Source organism: Biomphalaria glabrata, chromosome 16 (assembly GCF_947242115.1).
Source record: "Biomphalaria glabrata chromosome 16, xgBioGlab47.1, whole genome shotgun sequence".
Classification (NCBI taxonomy): domain Eukaryota; kingdom Metazoa; phylum Mollusca; class Gastropoda; family Planorbidae; genus Biomphalaria; species Biomphalaria glabrata.
The window spans coordinates 29,056,931-29,066,336 of record NC_074726.1 but is presented as its reverse complement, the minus strand read 5'-3'; the positions used below and the strand labels follow the sequence as shown (position 1 = coordinate 29,066,336).

The 9,406-nt window shown below is 33.2% G+C and overlaps 1 long non-coding RNA gene across 3 annotated transcripts; it reads right to left on the bottom strand.

The window, feature by feature from the left end:
* Positions 1 to 3,239: 3,239 nt before the first annotated feature.
* Positions 3,240 to 9,124, bottom strand: LOC129923422 (uncharacterized). 3 transcript variants are annotated; one of them, XR_008775368.1, is made up of 4 exons: positions 8,648 to 9,124; positions 6,435 to 6,657; positions 4,758 to 4,890; positions 3,240 to 3,927 (listed from the first exon to the last, which is right to left on the bottom strand). It is a non-coding gene; the product is annotated as an uncharacterized LOC129923422 (long non-coding RNA). The 3 variants fall into 3 exon arrangements; XR_008775369.1 differs by having other exon boundaries at positions 8,894 to 9,124; XR_008775370.1 differs by lacking the exon at positions 8,648 to 9,124 and adding an exon at positions 8,516 to 8,647.
* Between the last annotated feature and the right edge of the window lie 282 nt (positions 9,125 to 9,406).

Below are 9,406 nucleotides of genomic sequence, written 5' to 3'. Positions count from 1 at the left end.
AAGTCACCACATTGAAATTGGATTTGTTGCAGAGTCACTTTTAAAAAGAGGCAAAAAAAGGTTAGTGAACTTCAGATACTTAATTTTAAATGTAATTGTAAGAAAACCTTGTAGAATCTGTTGCCAAATTGCTCTCCAATTCACCATTACACTACTCTGTTGTGAAGGACATCTCATGTCTGGATCCTTCTTTCATGATAGAAAACAAGTCAACTGCTATCGTAAGAATGATTTTTTTTTTTTTTTTTTTACAAATCTTTGTCAATTGAAGAAAATTTCCAAGCATCAGATTGTGACACAGTTTCAGCTGAATTCTCAGAATTCATTGACCAGGCCAACCTGACTGGCTCTCTTTCTTCCTTTCAAAGGCAAAAGATTGGATACTTTTTTTTATGAACATCTCTGTTGCGAAAAGTTTAAACATCTGTGGGGTATTGTTAAGCCATCGACATGCAAGTGCTGAGAGAGGTTTTTCAGTCAAGAAAGAGATTTAAAAAATCGCAACAAGGCAGAGAGAACTCTGGTCTCTCTGAGAATAGTAATTGACAGTTTCAGGCAGTTTTTGAAACTTAGAGACTTTATAATCACACCAAAAATACTTTCCCCGTGCTAGAAATGCTCATAGCAGATACAATATATATTTGGATGACCTTAGAACAAAATCTGAACAAGACAAAAGGGGAGTCGAGCAGTGGATGACGAAGGGACACAACTGAATGTGAAAAAAAAAATGGCACTAGAGGCGTGACCTATATAAGCTCTTATTACATCTGCGGATGGACATGCTATGCGAACAAAAAAAAGGAAGAAAAGATTTCTTTGGTAACTATTTCAAACAGTTTAAGAAAAAGGTGCCAAAGAGAAAGAAGGAGAATTAAAATACAGTATAATACAATTTCACTCAATACAAGCTTTGATCTATAAAAAAAAAAAAAAAAAAAAAAAAAAAAGTATCACACATTTTACTTGTTAACCCTATATTGCGCTATGTTGCAAATTTGCTAGAAACCCCAAAAGTCGAATTAATTATTTATTTCTAACTCTTTTTTAATAAAATTGGTGATTTCCGAAACTTTGAAGCGAATTAAATTAAAGACAACTTCCGTTTCCTGCATCTTTTATGAACATAACGTGTATTTTTACACCAGAACTGTACTAAATTGTGCAAGTTTGGATTTACTCTAGGGGTAAGATATTTTACATCACCATTTAATATTATGACCTAAAAACATTAAAAAAAAATATTTTTTTAATGTAATGATATTAAATTAATTACTAAGCTAAAAATTATCACTGTTATCAACGTTATTAATTCAAATGCATTTAACGAGCTTATGTAAATTTGCTACATGGCTCATAAAGAGCTAAATTTTTCAATGTATACGCGGTAATGGTCGATCTAAACATCTAAAGATCTAGCTCTTTTTTATTGTACTATTGGCTTTCAAATAATTTAGAATAGTGTTTAATCACTTCAGTGGACAGTGTAAATTTATAGTGCTAATAGTTTAACATTCAGTTTATCTGAATAGATCTAAAAAAAAAAAAAAAAAAAAATCATACATTTTCACTAGACTGTGACTAGAATCTAGATCCTCTGCTGTTGTCATTTTGTTTGTAAAAAAAATAAATAAATAGTACCAACATTTAAACAAATTTTGACAAGATTTTTTTTAAAATTAAGCAATGTTACGCCTGTTTTTAAGTTTTTTTATTTTTATTTATTAGATGATGGAGAAACTGTCACAGAAGTAGATACACGTCCTTTGGAGAGAAAGAACAGAATCAGAAGCCACGACTAAAGAACCAGAGTTTCTTGGCGCAGAAAGGGAACCCAGGCCAGTTAAATCCCCAATAGAATATTTTAAAGACTTTGTAGATGATGAAATGATGATACACGTAGTGAATGAATCAAATGTATATATAGCTTGCAAAGTAACATCAATAAATCTTTAGATTTGACTGTCAATGAGCTAGAGCAATTCATAGGAATTGTTTTTTATATGTCAATTGTCAAAATTCCTACTGGCGCCAGAGCACTAAGATTCCCCCAGATTGCAGATACTTTATCTGAAAAAAGATTTGAACTAATTAAATCTAATTTGCATTTTGCAAATAATCAAAATAACACTGGCACAGATAAACTGTTTAAAATAAGGCCACTGTATGAAGATTTCAAAAAGAAAATCAACAGTGTGCCCAAGTCCAAAAGATTAAGTGTAGATGAACAAATTATTCCTTTTAAAGGAAAGTCAGCATTGAAAGGATACAACCTTAAAAAGCCAAAAAAGTGGGGCTACAAAATGTTTGTTTGTTTTGGTGTCAATGGAATTATCCATGACATCGAATTTTATACTGGGAAAATTGAGCCATGCCTAAACCAGCTTGATATAGGAGCTTCTGGTAACATAGTCCTGAGACTTATTCAAGATTTTCCTCGCCACTTTATTGTGGCAGCAAGGTAGTGCATGCCTAGGCACAGTCCGTGCAAACAGACTTAAAGGCTGCACATTGCCATCAGATAAGGATTTAGGGAAACAGGGTCAAGGGGCATCTGTTCAAAAAACTGGCTCTGTAGACCAGGTTGAAATAAATGCTGTGAAATGGACTGATAATAAATCAGTAACATTACTAAGTACCTTTGGGGCGTTGCACCCAAAGGTGAAAGTTCAAGGACGGGACAAAAAAGTAAAAAGACATATTGAAGTTGACATTAGAGTACTATACAATTCCTTCATGGGAGGTGTTGATCTATTAGATTCTCTTGTTGCTTTGTACAGAAATCCTATTCGATCTAAAAAATGGTACCTTAGAATAGTATTTCATAATTTTGATTTAGCTGTGGTACAGGCATGGCTTTTATATATGCATGATTTTAAATTTTCTGGTCTTCCAGAAAACAGTAAACTTGCTTTGTTGGCTTTTAAATTAGAGAGGGAAAGAATGGGAAAAAGAGAGGCCGTCCATCTTTTGAAGTTGAAAGAAAAAAAGGTCCTGTCGCTGTTATTCCTCCCCACCCCATACGAACAGACAATGTTGGCCACTATCCCGTTCTTCCAGAAAGCAGAGACCGTTGTAAAATGCCTGGCTGCAGTGGGTTTTCCACTATCAAATGCATTAAATTCAATGTTTTTTTATGCTTGACAAAAGAGTCCAATTGTTTTTATGTCTTTTCATGAAGCTTGATTTATCGAAAAGTGTTTCTCTGTGAAGTTTCTAAATGCTAAATTTTTTCTTAAAATTTTGAATTTTGTTTTTTTTTAGTACAGTATTTGTATTAAAAATAATATAAATGTGTGTGTTTGGGCCTGTAAGTAAGATGACAACCAACAAAGTTTGAAGGCCAATAACTGCATTTTTTTTTGTATGTGTCTATTAAAGTATTAAATGTTTAATTTAAAATGTTTACAAAAAAAAAGAGAAACTTTTCTCCAGTTGTATCCCCTTAATATGATCGGATTAAATATGATTAATTTAAAATGTTTACAAAAAAATGAGAAACATTTCTCCAGTCGTATCCCCTTAATATGTTTGGATTAAATATGAAGCTGATTTCTACCTTAAACACTGTCCCTATTTTATACCAAGAAATGACACTTGAGCCGATGGCCACACCTACTTTAACCCCCTAGACACCAACTTGTACATTTCTAAATGCCCAGTGAAAGAGACTGAAACTGCCACGACATAGCTCACAAACATATTGTCACCCACTCAACATACATTATAACAATTCAAATTCAGGAAAGTGTAATACTTCACATTCTCCCACATGATGATCATGAACGTGAGCTGTCTGGATGGTATCATTGGATATGTCCTATCTGTCCAACTATGGAGATAATGATATCCTTAGGTTATCACAGAGCTATGCTGTATCTTGAAGCTTCACGTGTGTACAAATAATCCTTCCATGTCAAATCACACCTAACAAGAAAATTAATACAAAAAAAACAACATTTGAATACAATTTTGATACTCTCAAAACGTTTTCAAATCACAAGAAAAACAAAACTTTGAGTAAAATCTAAACAATCTAACATTTATAAATATATTTAAACATTTGATATTCTCTGGTATCACAGAGCTATGCTGCATCTTTACACGATTGTAAATAATCTTTTCATGTTTAATCACACCTAAACTCTCTGTCAAGAATTAAAGTCTTTAAACATAAGCTTGTTTTATACTTAATTTGCAACAGAGAAGTGAATTATCAAAGCAAGAAAAATATATATATATATATAAATCATAGATACATTTTGCTTTTATGAACTGTAAATGTACATAATGTAAAATCTTAAAATCCATCCCAGGAGTCAATTACTGAGATCACGTCACAAACAATGAAACCCTAAGCCGGATGGGCAACCAGAGGTTTGTAGGACATTTCATGGGTAAATGAGAAAAACACAAACAAGGACATCCTTGTATAACTGGGCTCGGCACCTTCACGAAGGACCTTAGGGCAGTGTAAACAAGTTGGGAAGAGGCTGCAGACATTGCGGGTGAACAATATCTATGGAGACAGCTTGCTGCCCAATCCACCAAACGACAACAGAGTATCTAAGTCACCTTACGAGATGTCAATTTAATTCTCTGTCAAACTAGAAGATAAACATAAACTTCTTTTTTTTTTTGGGGCACACACTAAGTTTATTCTATAATAATGGTACCGGTAAATAAAATATGGCAAATATTTTAGCCCAAATATTTTTTTTTACCATTAACAATAAATTGATAAATATTGTATTTACCTCAAGCATATTAAGAATTAAAGGTCTCATTCTTTAGGCCAAAGAGAAAAATCTTGATCAGATCTAGGCTCAGTGTATTTAGTAAACTATCCTTTAATCCACTCATAAGTTGCCATGATCTTGTAAGATTAAACTGAAAGAAAACAAGATAAACAGTGAAAAAAAAATATTTAAAAAAAAGACATTACCTCCATTAATAAACTTCATACATAATAAAATAATTTTTAAAAAAATTACATAATATATATAATTTTTTTTGTGTAATTCAGGTATCGAACATGTGACACCGTCAGCTGCAAAAAAAAAAAATGCATAGTACTGATTCAGCCAGCAAGGAAGGTTTATTTGTGCGATTAATTATTATTGGCATGTTCATTATATGGACATTTAGATCTGACACAAGACATAAAATGGGGTAGTGGTGGCTGAGTGGTTAAGCACTTGGTTTCCGAACCTGGAGTCCTGGGTTCAAATATCTGTAAAGACCGGGATTTTGAATTTCCGTATTTTTAGGGCACCCGAGTCCACCCAACTCTAGTTTGGGAAAAGTAAAGGCGGTTGGTTGTTGTGGTGGCTACATGACACCCTGCTCGTTAAACGTTGGCCATAAAAACAGATGATCTTAACATCATCTGCCCTATAGATCGCAAAGGTCTTAAAAGGGAAACTTTACTCTTTACTAGACCTCAAGTTCTGATTTAGAACTCTAAGATTTACATAAAAATACACTCAGTTATGGCATAATTATGATAACACAGATGACTATGCCATGTTGGCTCTTGACCTAGATCAAGTCCTGACTTGAATAGAGGTTTAGTAAAAAAAAATAATGTATTCTTATTTAGTTAGGATATAGCTTGCAACAGAAATGAAAATGACAGTTTCTTATTGAGTTGGGATATAGTTCTACTAAACAAGCTTGCAAAAGAAATGGAAATGAAAGTTTATAAAAGTCAACAAAAAGAAAAACTGAGCTGAAGGGAATAAACGACACACAAGAAACACCACTGCTGCTCCAAGGAGAAAACTTATTGAAACCATCACAAAGAAGGTCTGGGCTGATGCAGATGTCATGCTTTTAACACTCTACAAATGGTCAAACGAACTGTCCCTTTAATTCAATCTGCATCTTAAAGATAATATGAAGCAGAGACTTGCAGACAACATTGCAAAACAGGCTGTAGACTGGAGCCCACAAGGAAAGAGAAAGGCTGGTAGGATATTGGTAGACCAAGAAGCAAGCTCAGATGTCATGTACCCAACTGAAGGTAATAGCCCAGAACTAGAACAGTCTAAGACTCTACTCTAATGGCATAGTACTGTTGCAGCTCTATGCTCCACAGAGTCACAAGAATAAAATCAAGTATGTCAGGATGGTTGAAGCATACATTGTTAAAAAACTTTAAAAAGTTGAAATCAAAGTCGAATTCTGAATTGATCCAGATAGCCTGCAACTCCACAGTTTACTAGATCTAGACCTCTATCTAAAAGTAGTAAGTAATACCTTGACAAGCCTTGATCCTTGGAAAGATCTAAGAACAATTGATAAAATAAATTTTTCTTGCTTGGCAACTATTGCAATATTATCACATTGTAATGCAACAAAGCAATGAATGTCAATGAAAAATAAAACATTCAAATAACATTTAGATCCAGACTGTTGCTAGTGTCACTTACTTGGAATTAGCCTAGCCCTAGTATTAGGTTCTCCAATACCATTTGGGACACTGGGTGGCAAGTGGTCTTCATTGACAATACTTGACAATAGGTTCTCATAACAGTTGACACTACAGTGCCATCTGATTCACCCCTGTTATCTCTTTCCTTGTCCTTGGCCTCAGAATTCTAAAGCATGTTTCTCAGTCACAGGGGTCAAGGGGTCACAGTCTCCTCAGAATAACTGAAATTCAATGAGCACATGAGACTAAGGAGATGAATAGAGTTAGAATTTTCTGGATATATTTAGATTTAGAGTTAATTACTTAATACATTACAGCGTATATAATATATAATATTAATTATAAATACACAGATCTAGACTTATCTAGAGTCTCTTTCATATATTATGATATATTTGATATATATATATATTATATATAAATATATATATATATAATAATATATATATATATTAGAGTATGAGTATAAGATATATATATCAGTTACTCACTAATAATCAGTTTAATCTAGACTCAGAATCAGATGATATAGACTATAGACCTATAAATCAGACCTTCAATAGCATTGACTTGAAGTTGAATCAAAATCAAGACTATCAAATTCAATATTAATATATAATATATATATAGTAGCTTCTTATATTTTGGACACCCCATCGAATTCTCCTTCAATGAACGGGTCGCTTTTTTTGTTTGTAATTCATTTGTTTTTATGTTTGGAGCAAAAATCAACGTTTCGGGATTGCGCATGTCCAATTTTAGATAAGTTCCGGTAATTTTGTTCCGTTTTTCCAAAGCAGATGGCAGTTTTTTAGATTCTCGGTAACCATGTATGTAAAGCTGTTGTTTTAACCTCCCCCGGCAATTCATACCCATATAAGGGATGAAGGCTATATTATGAGCCTGTTTGATCGTAGGCTGATGGGCATATCAAAATAAGCTTCCAAACATCTTTAGAAAGACATTCCAATCACATTTATACCGTTAGCTGTTAAATAAAATTTAATAAGGGGGTGTACAACGAATAATAATGAATTCAGCTCATTCTCCTTTATTGGACACAGCAAAATCGTAATAAGAAATATTATTGGGATGAATAAATCTATGATTTTTTCAATGAATAAGCATGACCTGGATCGAGATATCTATAATATATAATTTATGAATGAAAGAAAAAGTGCGGGCTGCTAATTTGAAGCCATAGACCATGCCCACTGCATGTGATCACTCCAGATGAGCTGGCAGTGAGGAGAGGTATACACTTAAGCGTTTAGTGTCACAAACTATCAAACAGGCAGTGGAGGGAAGTGGGATAGAGTCATGAAAAGAATTATAAGCATCTATGGGAGGGAGGGGGTGTTAATGTGTCACAAAACTAACATCCAAATTATGAAAACAAGAAGAGGGTCCTTGGATGGGAATTTAAAGAAAGACAGAGGAAATACATGTAGCCAATGTAGCCTAGTCGCCCTAGTTGAAAATATCATGTTTATTAAATTATAATAATTAATTTATAGATATATATAATTTATATAGACTTATTTCTGTCTGTTTCTACACATAGATTACATAGATATATAAATAATAAACGATATATATAATATATATATATATTAATATATTCTATATATAGAGTTAGAGAGAGAGTATATACTATATGAGGAAATAGACTATAAATACATATTGCCATATTGCAAAAGTGAATCTACTTCTTTTAATACAATCTAAAAAAAATTAAGTAACACAGATATAATTTATTAGCAATTACATAGTGGTGTACAATGACGGTGCTCACTGTCCAAGTGAGGAGAAAGCCCAAAAACTGCGTTCAATATAGGAGCATGAAGTGACCCACTTTATTTTAAAATAAAATCTTGACTATGAGTGGCAATTCAAAGGAATACAGCTATTTTTATATTCCTTAAGTTGCAGAATAAGAATCTGCTTTCATTTTTTTTGTAAGTTAAACCTTCACCAAATAAAAAAATAAAATAAAAATTTGACCTAGTTCCCGTAAGTCGGTGTTCAGGTATAAGAATCTACTATACATTCCGATTGAATTCTAAAGTGAATACTTACTATAATACTGAATCAGTGTGTGAGGGAATGTGAGAGAGAATCAGACTCACTCATCGTGATCATGTCCATGTCATCATGAGACTGTGTGAGTGTGTGTGGAATAGGATATCATATATACCTACTGTCACTTACTGTGGAGTGATTCATGATTTGATTGTCAACTGTCAACGTGACATCACTCGTCGACTTGTCAGTGTGAATGTTTGACTCATGACTGTCCGTTGCTATGAGTATTTATTGTTGATCATAAAACATGATAAAATCATATTTAGATCTACATACAAGGCACTAGTATAGCTAGAGTAGATCTAGATCTAGTTGTATACGTCTAGTCTATCCACTGACGACACACACGCACAAAGAAATCGAGTCAAGTACCGTAACTGATCTGATTCTATTTCTAGATCAAGACAATCAAGTAGATTTGGATTCTAAATAAATGAAAATAATCCATTCACTGACTACATCTAGACATCTGACGAAATCTGGAAAAGAAACATTCAGATCTAATAAGATTTAGACATCTAGACTATTTAGAAATTTAGATCTTGAGAGTCTAAGTCTAAAAAAAATGCTGCTTGAATTTTTTTCATGACTCGCGTTTTTTTTATGACAGGAAACGACGTCACATCTATCTAAATCCATTTTTTTGTTTGTGAGAGGTCACTAAAATTAAGGGAAGTAAATCACTGAACTATACATTTATCATTTCTGATACCAGTACTGCGTATCCACGGGAAATACTGCAGTCCTCATTAAATATCGGACTTGAAGACAAGCCTTGTTATTACTGTAAGAAATCCAGAATGCCTGTAGCTTTCTTTCAATTAAAGTATGTGAGGAAAAAAAAGGCAAATTTTGTTGAACTGCTTGGCCGGGATGACTGCCTGA